The following is a 16,919-nucleotide window of genomic DNA, read 5'->3' on the forward strand; positions in this document are numbered from 1 at the left end:
AAAACCTCCACTGACAATTTGATCAATGGAGGTTAATATTGATTTGACTATACTATACAAAGAATGCTGTGCTGCATCTTCTTCTTTACACCAGTCTAGAAAAGGATGCTTTAACTGATGGGTTTTAACTGCGAGCTACACTCATGCATATAATTCATGCCCATTGATGGAGATTCAGAGAGCTACAGAACAGATATCTGTGATTGCAAATGGCTCTATGGGATTGTTTTGTCTCTGCAGAGAGTACAGTGGGACATCTGCATGTTTAGCATGAGAGAGGTGCTTCCGTTTCCCCCAACCTAGTGCCCTTCAGATGCTTTGGATAACAAGTCCCATCAGCCCCAGCCATGACTCCAGGTTGGAGAAGGCCAGTCTGGATTATTTAGCCACATGCAGGAAACCTGATATGCTGTATGGATTGAGTTTATTGGTGGCTTGTGGAGACAGAGCCATTGACAGGCAAAACCAGTGAATTCTAATTTCATACCTTTTTTCAGATAAAAAAGGGACATTTCTCACTCCCCCAACCCCAACTGACCCTCACATCCCCATATTTGCCCCCTCCCAACAGAGCAGTTCCACCACCAAAAAGCCAACAGAACACAGCACACACACCTTCCACTGTCCTGGACACACAAAGTAGCAGCGGTGGCGGTGACAGCTTCTCCTCCTTGCCCACTCTCCAGCAGCTGCTATGAGCTGCCTAAGGGAGGAGGCCCGCAGTGGTGGCCATGGAGAAGCAACGAGAGAGGCAACAGGATGTTCCCTCACAGCCGCCACCGCTGCCAAGAGGCAGAGCTAGCTGCTCCAGCACATGGAGTGAGGCACATACTGTGGACCCAGGGGCTAGCCGCTCGCCCCAGGGGGTGGGGCGGTGATGTCAACCCCCCCTCAGGGATGACACCCAGGGCAGACCTCCCCCACTGCACCCTCTTCCTCCGCCAGTGCTACTGCTGCCACCGCTGCCACTGCTGCTCAGGACAAGTGCCAGCTCACCCTCCTCCAAGCTTGGTGGTTGTGGCACCAGCAGGGGAAATAGGGACATTCTGGGATCAAATCAGAAACCAGGATGGCTTTGGTAATTCCGGAACTGGAAAATAGAGATACTTGGAAGGTATTTAATTTTGTCCCCATCTCCCACTGTACTGTGACCTACAAGGGCAACACTGAGACTAAGGAAGAAGAAACTGATAACCAAGCCCCCCCCCTAGGTAGTTGTAAATAAGGAGGCAGGCAGGTGGGGGCTGGTTGAGGCAGGACAGGCTCACCATGAGGCAAAGTGAGATGACCACCTCAGGTAACAGGATCCACAGGGACAGCAGATCCCAATGTAGATCTTCATCTTGTTCCTGATAGAGATCTTCAGCCATCTCGTCTTCCCTAGTGGGGAGGCGGGATGCCATTTTGTGGTTTACGTCAGGTGCCAAAATGTATTGGGTCAGTCCTGGGCATAAGGCACACTGTGGTCAGTGGGGCAGCCACCGACTTGCCCTAATGAACCAGCCTTCATTGATTGCATTGTTGAAAATCATCTCTAGATATTTTTTTCTCCTTGTGATTAGGCTTAGAGACTGCAAGTACATGGTTGTTTCAATGGGACTTGCATCTGAGTAGAAATATTTAGGATTGGGCAGTAAGGGCCCTCTTCGACAATACTGTTTATTTGGTCTTTTACCAGCCATTTCATTTGATACTTCTGTTTTCATCGTGCAAACCCTATTAATTTATTTTCTGTTTCAAAACAAAAAAGTTCTATGGAGATTTTCCTCTTTGTTGGCTCAACACATTTTGTTAGCAGATGATTTCAAGGGAAGGAAACATTAGCAAAAAAATACTAGCTACCAAGAGATTTGACTAGTGATCAGATTATTAATCCATAATAACTAAACTGAAGCAATCCCTTTGCGGCTGATACATGATAACATTCACAGAGCAATTAATAGAATTGATTATAAAAATCAATCAGATAAGCCCAGTGGCCATGATTAAATCTGCCGTAGGAAGAAAAACACAAAACAGAATGGATAAAGTTTTTGCAGTTGTTTTTAATTAAAATAGGCCTGGGGAATAAGTTTGTAAACTGGATTGAAATGCTACTTAAGCACTCTCAATCAATGCAGGAGTCTGAGGGATTTGTTCTAAACCCCTCACTCTTTTCTTGCTTGTTGTAGCCTAAGGCCATAGCTGTTCAAACAATTACATTTCACCCTGTGATCAAAAGCAGTGCCTTGTAGGAACATCACACCATGCCATCATGTAAGGGAGAAAGAGTGCCATAGTTATATGTTAGAGCACATGTTTGGCATGGGGAAGATTGCAGGTTCAATCCCTGGCATGTCCAGGCAAGGAAGAAAAAGGCTCCTCTCTGGAGTTCTGAGCTAGACATTCCAATGGCCTGATGTCAGCCTTTGCACCTATGCACCTTACTAAAGCATATGCTGATGAAAACCAGTGCTGTTAATCAATGATTTGTGCTGGAATTTCTGGTCAAGTAAGTTCAACACAGTCCTGTAAGACAGAGTTCAAGGCACAGTCCTTGAAACAGATACACATGTCATGGAGAACAACTATCTGATTTGCATGATGCTGTACATCAACAAAAAATCTCCAAAAAAGTCTCCATAACATGATTGTAATGGGAATACTATGAATACATCTGCCACCCTTAAACCATTTATTGGCATGAAGTCTTTGTCACTACAGCTTCATACGTACCAAGTGTCCCTTAAAAACCAGGACATCCTATTTTTTCATGCAAGATTGCTGCCACCAATTTGGGTGCTGAAACCTCATGTACTCTTGCCCTGAAAAAGTGCTTTTTTCGGGGTGAAATCAAGGCACGGGTCATGTGACTAACCCAGGAGTGCGTCCTGGAAGACACACACCTTTGGTTTTGGTATGAAAAGTTGGATGGTATCCAGCTTGCATCATCAAACTGATGGCGAGAGCTGAATCCTAAACCCAGTTCTAGCATTTCTTCTCTTGCTTCTTCATAGTCTTTTTTTCTGGGGGTATGCAGGGGTATGCATACCCCTAGATACTTGTAGTTTGTGACTTGTTCTAATTTATGGCCTTGGAGTTCCCAGCTTCTAAGCTTTGGCTTTTCCCCAAAAGCGAGTATCTTGGTCTTTTGATAGTTGATTTTGAGACATTCAGGTTCACAGTATGCTGTGAGCTTTCTTAGTGCTCTTTTGAGTCCAATGGGGGTTCTAGATAGAATTAGCTCATCATCGGCATATAGCAGGACTGAAATATGCCGATTTGCAAGCTTCGGCAGGTGGAGTTCTGAGTCATTGAGTGCAGATACTAAGTTATTTAGATAGAAATTAAATAGTAGAGGGGCCAATAGGCACCCTTGCCTGACTCCTTTGAAGGTTTTAATAGGGTCCATTAGGTGTCCTAGGTGGCTGAACCTGACTCTAAGAGCCGTGTTTACCCTTAAACATTTTGTGCATCTAAGTTTGACCTCATTGAGGGGCAGTATTTCAATATGAGTAGGAAAATGAGAGTACTCCTAATTTATTTATTTATTTATTTAGGGGGGGAAAGCACTGAGTGTACCTAATAACATAGCTCGAAAGATTTTAGGATTGTGGTTTCGCCTAAAAAACAAGAACCACCGTGCTGGCTCAGACCAGAGGTTTGCATAATCAGGAACTGTGCTGTCACAGAGGTCAGTGGGAATGCCAAAAGCAGGAGATGATACTCTCAATAGTACTGTCTTGCTCATGATTCACAGCAACTAGTATTCAGATGCGCACTGCTATAGTCAATGTGATCTCCAGATGCTGTTGAACTACAACTCCCATCAGTCCCAGCAAACAGAATTAATGGTCAGTGATCACCATCAGGGCACCGTATTGACTACCCTGGTGCCATCAGAACTTTAGTAGTATGTAGGCCCTTTGAATTCTTAGTTGGAAAAAGTTGTCCCTTTATACACTTCCCAGGATTCTAGGATGGAAACTCACTGGAAAAGTAGCATAGACCTATCTTTCCTTTCAGCTATGGAATCAAGGAAGCGCCATGCCTAAATCCTGCCTCAAACCATTATAAGGTTTTCTACAGTTTTTGGCCCGCAAGTGTCAGAGAGGCTGCCCCAAAGATGCCTGGGAAACAAGTGAAAGTAAGACATAGCATAGATTACTGTCCTGAAAGCAAGTTTCTTATTTGCTCTGCTGTACAATCCTCAGAGTCTGGCTGCTAAGATATTTATGAGCTATTTCTACAGCAGAACTGTGAAAATATCAGATTTTTATCTGCAAATATTTTTTTCCAATGATGGAAGTGACTTCCAGCTGCTCTATGGCCGTATCTATAGCCTGGTTCTTGCATGCAGTGTTGTGGGGGCAGTGGGGGGGGGGAGAGAAAATAAGTGTGAGTAGCTCAGCTATATGGACAGTTCCCTCCACCCCGAAAAGGTGACCAGGTGTCAAAATCCTTATTCCAACTCCCTGCTATGCATTTTTACCAAGAAGAAAGTTACATTATATTCAGTGAGGCTTATATCCATGTAAGCGTACAAACGTTTAACTATGGTGATCAAAATGAGGAATGATGAGAAACTGTCAAATATATGTTCCCAGGATATTCTAGCTATTTCCCCCCAAGCTGCTTTAAGATACTAGTATCCAGTATCCTTTTCAAGGACAAATGGAGGAGAAGAGGGAGGTGCAGGGGAAAAAATAGGTGTTTTATTCTGTTAATGAAGGTATCCGCAGGAGGCTGCAATTTTGATTGGCAAGGCAGCAGTAGCAGAAGGATGTATAAGTCTTTCTCAGTGGATCAAGTAGTAGATAGGTAGCCGTGTTGGTCTGCCATAGTCAAAATAAGAAAAATTCCTTCCAGTAGCACCTTAAAGACCAACTAAGTTAGTTCTTGGTATGAGCTTTCGTGTGCATGCACACTTCTTCAGATACACTGAAACAGAAGTTGCCAGATCCTTCTATATAGTGAGAAGGTGGGGAGGGGTGTTACTCCTCACCCACCTTCTCACTATATAGAAGGATCTGGCAACTTCTGTTTCAGTGTATCTGAAGAAGTGTGCATGCACACGAAAGCTCATACCAAGAACTAACTTAGTTGGTCTTTAAGGTGCTACTGGAAGGATATTTTCTAATTTTTTTCAGTGGAGTCATTTCTATGATCAAAGTTGCCCTTTTCTCCCCCCAGAAGGAAAAGACAGGAGGCCCACATGGAGCTACATAGGGAAAAGCAGCAGGAGAGGAAAAGTAGCTGAATGAGACAAATGAGAGCAGGAAAAATGGGCTGTGGGGAAAGGGTGAAGCACCATCCCCCCAACTGCTATTTCTCCATTAAAATTAGCAGCTCCTTACGGCAGCATTTCAATTTACTTGGTCCCCAAGAACCAGTCTCTCAGCACCCCGCTCCACCAGCAACAAAATCAATAGGGGGAAATTCTGACCTAAGCTTGGGACTTAGTTATGATGTAGCAAAATAAAAAGAAAACACAACCCCCCTTTTCTTTCTTTCTCAGGATGTTTGGAATTTGGATAGATAGTGATCACTGAACTGTTGTCAGCTGAGAATAAGCAACCACTGTGGGGAATGTTCACTTCGTTGATTGTTTGCATCTGGCTTTTTAAATCAACAGGCAGACTCTGTGACAGCTGCAAAATCATAGTTTTGGATCATCTAGAAAAGTGATTCCCAGGATAAGGCAACAAAAGTCAACCAAAGAGCACTTAATTTTGCAAAACAAACAGCAAAGACAAACAGAAATATAGGCACTAGAAAAATAAGTGCCTGAAATGTTTCCATACATTAAAAAAAAAACCCAAAACCATAGCACAAAGGATACATTTTCACAGCATGCTCCATCAGCCCATATAGTAGGAATAGTATTTTATCTAAACTGTGACAGACCAGCATATAATAAAAGCAATGAAGCAAGAAGACAGAACAATGATGTTAAAATTGCCAACAAGAATAATATTATAATTCTCCCACATGGCGGTATGAAAACATAGGGAGCATCTAAAGGCCGTCAATGAAAAGCTTTGTGCTGCTTGAATGTTGTTGATTCTATGGGGATATTTCAGAAAACTCTTCAGCATTTGTTTGTGAAATTTCGGAATTCAAACCAGCCCTCACAAATCAAGAAATCAACAATGGCTACTACTCCATTTCTCTGAGAGACACGGTTAGTGGCGGGTTTTGTAGCAAATGCTATTCTTTCCTAACATAGCTCTCTCACCCCACCTGCAAACTGGGAAATCCCAGAGACCGAACCTTTGGCAAAGGCCTATTGCTCAGTGGTAGAACAGGTGGTTTGCATGCAGAAGGCTCCAGTCCAGCAGGCGTTTCCCAATGCACAGTTCTATGCAAATTGTGCTGCTTTCGTGTGGATCTAATGGGAATTTGGGGGCAATTCCGAATCAGTGGCTGAATGGAAAAAAATGTGAAGTCAAATAAAGGAAGGAGTTAAAAAGTCTGCCTGACATTCCAGACAAAGTTTCCCAGGCTAGTTTCCCCCTGGTGTGTACCCAAACACAAACAAATTGAAATTGTGCTGATCTGTAGAGGTGCCCCCCCCACAACTTCACTGCACTCAAAGAGGATAATAAGCACACACCCTTCGTGCTGTGCAGTTCCTAATACACTAGACTCCCCCCCCCCCACATCACCTAATGCTGTGTGGGTTTACATATGTTCTTTCTGAGCACACACACATAAAGAAAAGACACAGGTGTGTGGCAGTGGTAAATGTTACATGTGCAAGTGAATGGCACACCCCACTATGTAGTTCTCTGATTTCCTTAGGAAAACAACTGGGTCCATTTGCTGGCATTAACCATGAAAAGAAGCACTTAACAGGTAATGTGAAAGGCCTGTGCTTGAGATCCTTGATTGCTGCTGATGGCCAGCAGGTGTGTAGAACCTTTGGCCCTCCACATGTTGCTGAACTACAACTCCCATCAGCCCCAGCAAGCATGGCCAATGGTGGTGGAAGTTAAAGGTCAGCAAGGTTCCCCACACCTGAGCTAGAAGGACAAATAGTCTGACCAAGCATCTGGTAGTTTTCTATGTAATCTGGATTCAATGTCCAGGAACTGGCTAGGGATGCAATTGTTTACTTAGGAAGAGTGAGGACAACATTTTTATATCAACACATGTAAGTAGAAAATTACCTTGTAAGTCTAATGTGGACACATTTGATTTAGTATGAGGGAATAAATAAAGGGATTACTTAAAGGCAAGCTGAAGTTGGAAAGAGGCATAAAATCCCTTCAGGCAATTTGGAAGCATTTTAAAAACACTATAATAGTAGCTCAAATAAAAACATATACTACAAACGGGAGAGGAAATTAACAAGTCTCAGATAAGGCCAGTGTGGTTAACTAACAGCCTCAAGGAAATTATAAAAGGCCAAAAAAGTGTACATATATATTTTAAGTGGGAGTCTTTCCCAAAGTAACATTTTTTTTAAAGGCAAACAAAGAACTAATCTGAACAGTAAAATGGTTAAGTCACAAGTCTTTAAATGTTTCAGCAGCAGGGAACTAGCCACAGAGATGGCAGGCCCTTTTGTCATTTTATGCGGTACATAAAGTGTACATTCTTTAATCAGACGCACATTGTTTGGGAGCAAGTGGTCTGCTGATAGCCTGTGCTTATTAGCTTATTAGCATTTCTTACTAACTACCAGTATATGCAAGAGATTTCAGCATGCATTTTGATTCAGTGGAATAAAGATAGGAGCAAGAGCAGATTACAGGATAAAATTATCTTTCTAACATAGTATCAAATATTTGCTGATGAAATTCAGTGTTCTTAATCTTAGACCTAATTCTTCCACAGCTGAGAATAAAATTTTACCAATAGTAGGGGTTGCCATGGAGCCCTGGGGCACCACAGTGCCTTCCAATACATACATACTATAGTACCTGCAAAAGGTTTCAGTAAACATGCTGACTATTTGCTTTCCCTGTTTAGTTTCTGATTGCACTGACTTGGCTTGTCCTATGTTGAACAATTTTTCCTTAAACAAGCCCACATTTCATTGGCACTTTCCCTCCATTCCTCCCATTCTGAACAGTGGAGAGAGATGCAAATAGTTTCTCTCCCTGAGCCAGCGTGGCTTTCTCCCATTGTATAGCAGGGGCATACTTGAACCATTTTGTGGCCCTGTCTCTCTTTCTGCTCATATAAAAGAGATGTGACAGCCATTTTGTGTTATGCCATACCCCCCAACAGCAGACCCCCAGCACAGGTTCCAGATGCACCCACTGGTGTTCAAAGGTTGGTGACTCCTGCCCTAAAGTACACCAGTATTTTCATTATAAGGGATGTTCTGCAGCTTCCAGAAAATAAACAGAAGCAGAGTGTTGGCTCTTCCATATTTTCTTATGCAATTCAGAAGAAAAGTTGCGAAACTTTGGTTGCTGTAGCAGATCCTCCTGGTTAATCATTCCCGGAATCCAAAACAGCTGCCAGTCTTTTTCTATTCTATGCATAAGTATTTGACGTGCAGGAGCAAGCCTTGGGTGAATGATTATGGCTAGGCTCACCAAAACCTTTTGCAGGATATTTGTGCTGCCTGCTTTAAGGGGAAGAATTCCAGCGACCATTTTATATTCCTTGCATTTCCACCAGTGTCATCTTTAAAATACAGCTATGCTTTGAAGACTGTAACTGCTCTGAGATAGCCACAAACCAAAGACATTTTGGACTCCCCTTATCTGGATCCAACAGGCACTTTAGATCAGTAGCCACCCATCACTTAGCCAGGAAAACAGTCTAACTGTGGGAGGGTTTTTAGAATGGCAGGCTCTCAGCATTTGCAAAAGTTCCCAGTTTAGCTCTGGGTTTTTAGGCCAGACCTTAAGATACTTGGCTCTGAAGGAACTATTAAAGTTAACAGCCAATACAAATACTAATGAGAGAGAGAGAGAAAGAAAGAAAGAGAAAGTAAATTAATTAAGCACAACATTATATACTGGAAATCATAACAAAAAAACCCCCACTGTGGGTAGGAATAGACTAATGGAAAATCAGCCCTTAAGCAAAAGAGTTGCTGATACTGAAAATGTAAGACTGGAGGGAACAAAGTGGAGTTTGACATTACAAGGCTCAACAGCCTTCCACTGTAAAGACAACAGTTGCTAAGGTGAAGAACTGTTTTGACAGGCTGCTTCCCAAAGACCCACATCATCATTGTCAAAGAATCACTCTGACTTCCACACGCCTTCAAATCCCGTAGGGAGTGAATATACCTGTAGAGAGAGGAATGGTATGCTTATGAAAGGGCCTTGGTAAGATACGAGAAAGCCTAAGAATAGATTGCAAAATGTTCTCTGTATGTATGATATATACTTTAAATAGAGAGAGGATTGTCTTCTGCTCACTTCTCAGAATAATGATATAAAAAGAGCCAAATGCCACAATGATTTTTATTTTAAGTTGCAACCCCATTTTCAGGTTATAGGCTTGTTGCATGTGCTCCATTATGCTAACTGAGAGATGTTTGAGGGATGCAGTCTTAATTAAGTTTTCAATTCCTTTGGTTCTAGGAGACCATGACTGATTCAGTTGCACTGGGCACAGAGCTTCTGGGTTGCTGTAGCAGGTGGCGCAACTATGAAGTCCAACAGAAGGTAGGAAGTGGGGGGGGGTGCACACCAGATTTTGGCGTCGCATGGGGCGCCACTGAAATTTGAGAGGCCAAGGTCTGTCACTGTTTGGAAGGGAGGGTCACTGAAAGCTCCTAACCATTTTATAATATTTGAGGATCTGTTTGTGGATTTTGTTTGTTTGTTTTTAACATCATCATCATCATTATTTATTATTCAAACTGTATACTGTCCTTCATCCAAGGATCACAGGGTGGTTCACAACATAAAAATCCAAAATTAGAACATAAAATACATAATAAAACAAACACAAGCCAATAGCACCACTCTCACAAACACATTAAAAACGCCATAGAATGTTCTATCAGCTAAAGGCCAGCTTACAAACATTTTCTGCTGGTGCCAGCCTCCCTGGGAGAGCATTCCACAGACAAGGAGCCACCACAGAAAAGGCCTGTTCTTGTGTTAAACCTCTTCTGTTTTCCATTGCTGCTGCTGGTCACCTGATTTCTACTTTGCTCTTGGAGTCATAAAGTGGCTCAGTTTTGGTCTACCATGTTTTACCGTCTCTAGCTATCAGCCATGCTGACTGTAGCTGACAGGAGTTGGGCTCAAGAACATATGGAGGGCCACAGGTTCTCCAGTCCTGATTTAGGCCCTATTGTGGCAAATGCAACACCTGCACACCAGCATCAGCCACCACCACCAGGATTTTGTGCTTCTTGCATGAAGAATTTTTGTGCAATAGAACTGCCCCAGCCCACCATTTGCAAGCAAAAACCTTGCAAAAATAATATGTGTATGAGAGCCACTTACCCGCATGATAAACTAATCATCATAGCATAGATCTGTTTAAGCCTTAAGGATGATCATACCAGATTACAGAATTGGGGCTGCTTTTGTCAGATACAATATTTTTTTTAGTGGCTGCTCACAAGGCAAGTTTTCTGAAGCTCCATCTAATGAGGACTTCAGACACAGCAACATGGGCTTTATGACTTGAAGAGCAGAAGAAAAATGCCAGGAGAGCTGAAGTAATTAGGTCCTTGGTGTAAAATTAGCTACTATGTTGTAGGCAAGAAGGGGGATGGAAATGAGAGTTCTGGAGGAAAGTAATTGTTTCTCATAGTCTAGGGTGCAAATAATATATCAGAAGGTGATGGGGGGGGGATTCTATTGTTAGCGGGAGCCAAAAATTATAATTATGATAAGTGCCTGTGGCATGAACTCTATGAAAGTAAAGAGAGGACAGTCACTGTAGGAAATACCGCATATCTCATGATGAAGTCAAGAGATGAGGCAAGTCTCTAGGTACTCTTGAGCCATGGCTGTGCCAGTTTTGTGCTAGAATCTCCTATGTATTAGTATTTTTTAATAGCAGTAGCAGTAATTCCCCCCTTCTTCTCTTTACCTCAGCAAACAAGCATTTCTCTTGCTGTAGCAGCCTTTGCTGGATCCTGCAGCCTTATTTCTATACAGTAAAATAGCTCAAGAGGCTGCTCTGAAATTCCATTCCCTCCTGACTAGGACAAACAGTAAATCTTGACTTTCTTATAGTTTACGGCTAAGAGAAGCAGCTCTCCACCATTGCCATTAGCTGGTCTCTGAAGGTTACCGAGCTATACAGCACATCACACAGTGTGTATTGATCTGTAAATGAGCTAGAGAAGAGACAGTCAATGATACCTCTGTAGAAATAGGTAGAAACAAAGCTCTCTCTGGGCAAACAGAAACAAAGAGTTAAGAGGACAGAGCAGAGGCCAATGGAGAAGAGTTCCCAAGGATATACAGAGCTGAATCTGACCTTGGATGGTAGCTGTTATGCTGCAAGAAGAAGCTACTGTGGAAGCCTTACTGCATGAGACAAGCAGGGCACAGCTATGCAAATTGTTTTCTTTTATTTCATGGTTTTTAGCCCATCTTCCCATCCAAAAAGTGTCTTATAAATTTTAAAATCAATGCCAATTTTACAAAAAATAACATCAAGACAAGACAGTCCATTTGCTGCACTGAAAATGAGCATTGTCCCTGTGTCCCTGCAATTTAAGATATGTCTACAAATCTGGTTTTCATTTCTGCTTCATAGTCATCATGCAAATTGGCTTGTAGCTGGAAAACACCCAAAAGAGGCTCTTTTGGTGACACTGGGAGGCTCTAGCCATGATCTGCACCCAGGCTTTGAAGACGACTGGGGCTGACCACATAACACCCCGGCGAGATTGTGAGCCCTTCCCTGTTTTGCAAAGATGCTCCCGTCTCACTGCAGGAATTGCAAGACTGCAAGGCAGAGCTGCTTTTGAGCAGTGTGTGGGGTGAGCTGCTGCAGTGCGGCTGAAATAACGTCATGGGCAGAGGTTCAGCCTGGGAATCCTCGTGCACAGACTTCCGCTGTAGACTCGGGACATCCTCCAGGGTGAAGAGCTCCAAGCTGCCTCCCACCTCCCTGGCATCCCCATCCATCTTCATTGAGCTCAGCTCAGAGAGGCCATCGCCGCCGCCACCACAGCAGTCCTCTTGCAACACTTCCTGCAGATCATCGGGATGAAAGCAGCAGGCATAAGAGACAGGGCTGCTGCCCCGCAGGACGCCCTCCTCACCTCCCTCTTCCTCCAAATCCCTTTTCACCAGCCGCGGCAGCTCGGGGGTGCTCAACAGCAACGGGAACCGTATACTCAGCCCTCTCTGGACAGGCTTCTGGCGGCACTGGGTGACGTTCCTGCGCAGTGGGGTGGGGGGCACAAAGGGGTTGGCGGCAGCAGGCCAGCCCCCGAACTCTCCTTGCGGGGCCTTGTTCTCCTTGGCCCCCTTCCCCTTTTTCTTGGACGTGCCCTTTCTGCTGGGGGGCTTTTTGCGCAGCCGGACCTTCCTGGTGGGGGGCAGGAAATCGGAGTCCTCTGAGGAGGAAGGGGGGCAGCGGGGGCCTTTTCCTGCCTCTGGGCCTTTTGGACCCCCTTGGGGGGCAGGTAACTCGGGTCTCCGAAGGAGGAAGAGGTGGACGCCTCCTCAAAGGACAGGGAGGAGGAGCAGCTGCTGCTGAAGGGGTACTTGCGGTCCACCGGGGGCGAGATCCAGGGGGCAGGAGGGGGCAGCCGCCTCAGCCAAGCCCAGCAGTGGCCCAGCCTGGTCCCCCCCCCCCTGCAGCCCTGAGTACGTCCTCAGCAGCCGGGCCCGAGGCTGCTCCATGCGAGCGGAACCAGGCCCTGCCCGAGCGCCCCTCACCCCACATGGGAAGAGTTTAGAATGTGGTTTCCTGGTTTATACTTGACAAGAAACTGTGGTTTAACAAAACCTTGGAATGCATTGAGGACACAACACTTAAGCCATGGGTTTCCAGACTGAAAATGTTACATGTGAACTAAACTGATAATAAAGGCAACCCTAGAAAAACCTTTCCTATTGAATCCAATGGAGATTTCATCTGAGTGGATGTGCACAGGATAGCACTATAAGCACAGCAAAAATGAGCTCTGAAATAAAGTGTAATACAAATTCATGAAATTACAAGCATTTAAACCGCAGTAGCAGCAGCATTAGAATTCAAGTTCCTGAGTTTCAAACACTGCTTTTGAAGTTAAAAGACAAGGGACTATTTGATATTGCAGCTCTTATTGTTAAATTATTTGAATGTAATTTAGAGTTTGTGAATTTTCAAATTATTTGTGCATATTCATGTACCCTGCAGACTAATTCAAGAAAATATTGGAAATCATTAATCTTCTCAAATAATGTTAAGGCAAATTAATTCTTTCCTATTTTTGATTTTTCATTGGATCCTGTACATTAGTTTTATGTTCCTTGGTGCTGATTGTTTCTAATTCTGCTGACTGCTTTTATATTTATATATGCTCTTTTTATATTTAATGTTCTTGATTTATTTTTTGCTTTGTTTTCTTTTGTAATTTTAACTTTTTGTAAACTTCTTAGGAAACTGCTGAAGGATGGGTCAACAAATAAATAAAGCAAAACAAAATTTAAAATTTAAAATTCATAAATCCAGCAGCATCCACAGTTGGAAAAAGTCTAATTATATACAGTAATATAAATTTGAATGTTTGTAAATAAAATTAAGTTAGGAGAAACTATTCTCACTCCTAATGAAAGCTTGGGATGGATGCTTCTATCCATCTTTCTCAGTTTTTCATTTTTCAAATCATAAGTTCAGTTCATCAGCTTTACACAGCAGTTTTAAACTTTTTTTCAAAGGTGTCATGAAGATTTGCCACCGTTTTAGTGCACCTTTCCCTCTAATATGCATTTTTGTACACAGTTCTTTGATTGGATAAGTGCATCACAACATTTCGAGAAGTGCAAATTTCAAAGGATATCTGTGTTTTGGTATGCATATTGTTCTGAAATGTTAGGTAGGCTTGTATTAAAGTGCAAACTGAATATTAGCTTGGATTCAACTAACTCAGTGCCCTAGTGGAAGCCAGCGCAAGAGCTCCTGCTGGTGCAATGGGGCTTCCCTCCAGCTCTGCACCAAATCTGTTATGGAGGAACAGGAGAACCCTCAATACAGGTCACGGGATAGGAGGAAGGGGGAGCAGAGCGCAAGGAGTCTTGGTTTTTTTTCCCTTCTTTGAACAAGTTTTCTTGTCTTGACCCTTTAAAAACTGCATGTATTTTCAAGGGCTTCTATAAATTGCAAACAGAAGCTTACTTCTTTGATAAAACCCAGGCAGTCATGCTTTCAAAAGTGACTGGATCTGTAACAAAACTACTTAGTCAGCAGCTCCACAAAATGGTGTTTAGTGTCTTTTTGATAAAATCTGAACTCAGACAAGCATTGCATTATTTGACCTGGAAAATCTAACTGGGGTCCTTAGCAGTGACTAAACCTTAGCTTGAAACACTCTGTGGCATGTGACCTTAAACCATGATTTGTAACCATCTGGTGAGTTCTTGGTGTGCTCAGTGGAGATTTGAACCTTCCAGTCCTAGTCCAACACTTTAGCCACTGCACCATACTATATATCATTACAGCCCTACAGTTCCCATGTTTCCTTGTCTGCCATGGGTGATAATGAAACAGATTTAAAATTGTTTTAAATTCAAAGTGCAGACATCCTAAATGACTTCTGGTGCTGCAGTGGAGACATGGCTTTGTCCAGGTTCTAGTTGGGTTGTTCAGATTATTTCCTGACGCATGCTCTAGACAAGGGGTGAGGCACCTGTGGCTTTCTAGATGTTGCTGGACTGCCACTCTCGTAATCCCTGACCAATGGCCATACTGGCTTGGTCTGATGGAGTCCAACAATGTCTGGAAGGGTACAGGTTACCCATCTCTGCTCTAGACTATTAAAAGACCTGCAGAGATGAAGGTCAAATATAGGATTGTACAATCCAGAAGGCAATGGAAAGCAATGAGCAGTAATGTAATCAAAAGTCACTTAAGATTGATTGATCTGCTTGTGTCTTAACAACAACAACAATTTATTATTTATACTCCGCCCATCTGGCTCTGGGCAGCTCCCAACAAAATATTAATGATAATAATAATAAGAATAATGATGATGATGATGATGATGATGATGATAATAAAGCGATAAAGCATCAAGCATTAAAAATTTCCCTAAAACAGGACTGCCTTCAGATGTCTTCTAAAAGTCAGATTGTTTTTTAATTCTTTGACATCTGATGGGAAGGCGTTCCACAGGGTGGGTGCCACTACCAAGAAGGCCCTCTGTCTGGTTCCCTGTAACCTCACTTCTAGCAGTGAGGGAACCGCCAGAAGGCCCTTGGTGCTGGGCCTCAGTGTCCGGGCAGAACGATGGGGGTGGAGATGCTCCTTCAGGTATACTGGGCCGAGGCCATTTAGGGCTTTAAAGGTCAGCACCAAAGGTCAGAATCATCCCTTGATCCAGGTCACTATTTTAAAATGCCCTGACTTAATTCCATAGTACAACATCTCAGGGCAGAAAGGACAAGGGGAATACTAAGGACAAGGGGAATACTAATAGGAAGATGAGTCTGCTTGCAGCCACACACAAGGAAGGGATCAAAATACTAAATGACACATCTATAAAGCTTAATTCTCATCCTCATTCTTATTTCTAACCGGTCCTTTGAATACAACAAATAAGTGAATGCCCAAAGCTGCTTCTGAACAGGAAATATAGGATCAACCCATAATTCTATTGGCAAGGTAACACTGTATTAAACTGAACTGATACAGCAGTATTAAACCCTAAGGAAAACTAAAGCTAAATTGGTAAATGAGTTAACATTAGTAATATCTTCACTTCACACCATTTTAACTAAATACATGTCAATATCTAGACTCAGAAGAGAGCATAATTAAATTTAGCCGAAGTCTTGATTGTAGCATAATCTAATGCCTGGCAAATGATACATTAGTTTTAAGGAGTACAGAATTGAGTTTTATGTGCTAATCTTCTATTCTATTTATTCTATTCTATTTATAACATATATCACTACACCAATTTAATTTACTGAACATTGGAGAGGAAAAGCAAAGGGACATGGACTAAGCCATTTATTAAATATTGACGGCTGAGTGCAAGTTTTACATTTGATCTGTCAGCCATGTATTCACCTGAGGCATGTGCTCAGTGAATGTGAAGGAATGGGGGTAATGGTGTTCAAAATTCAAATATTTCATCAGGCTTTGTTAACTCTGTAGACTGCTGCTCAGGGAATGGGGATTAAACTTTTTTTGTTCAAGCAGAAGGAGTATTTTTTTTATTTATGGGCACAGGAAAATTAAAAACCCATCTTCTAGTGGCATGGTTGCCATATATATATATATACAGTGGTACCTCGGGTTGAGTACTGTTCTTAACCTGAAGCACCACTTTAGCTAATGGGGCCTCCCGCTGCTGCCGTGCCGCCAGAGCATGATTTCTGTTCTCATCCTGAAGCAAAGTTTTTAACCTGAAGCACTATTTCTGGGTTAGTGGAGTCTGTAACCTGAAGCGTATGTAACCCGAGGTACCAATGTGTGTGTGTGTGTGTGTGTGTGTGTGTGTGTGTGTGTATGCTCAATACATTAGAATATTCAAAACTGATCTCATGCTAACTTTTACAGCTCAGTAGTGGAGCACATACAAGAGAAAGTCTTGAGTTCAATCCTGTTAGATCAGAGGTAGAGAATCTCAGGGCCAGCCAGGGTGTAAATGTGACCCCAGGCCTCTCTACCTGCCCCTGAGAACTCTCCCAGGGCCACCCTTCATTAGCCTTGCTTTGCCCTGGCAGAAATGTGTCCTTAGCTCTGATAATGACTCTAGTTTGTCTGAATGGAGGCTAGAGGGGAGTCACATGTGTATAGAAACTAGCCTACTGCAAAGTTGTTGGGGGTTTTTAAAA

The 16,919-nt window shown here is 42.9% G+C and overlaps 1 long non-coding RNA gene across 1 annotated transcript; it reads left to right on the forward strand.

The window, feature by feature from the left end:
- The first annotated feature begins 6,940 nt into the window (after nt 1-6,940).
- Nucleotides 6,941-13,400, forward strand: LOC310714679. The gene is made up of 3 exons (XR_014529963.1): nt 6,941-7,135; nt 9,534-9,617; nt 11,680-13,400. It is a non-coding gene; the product is annotated as an uncharacterized lncRNA (long non-coding RNA).
- Nucleotides 13,401-16,919: the final 3,519 nt, after the last annotated feature.

The sequence above is a fragment of the Podarcis liolepis genome (assembly GCF_965112155.1).
Source record: "Podarcis liolepis genome assembly, chromosome: 9".
NCBI classification, from domain to species: domain Eukaryota; kingdom Metazoa; phylum Chordata; class Lepidosauria; order Squamata; family Lacertidae; genus Podarcis; species Podarcis liolepis.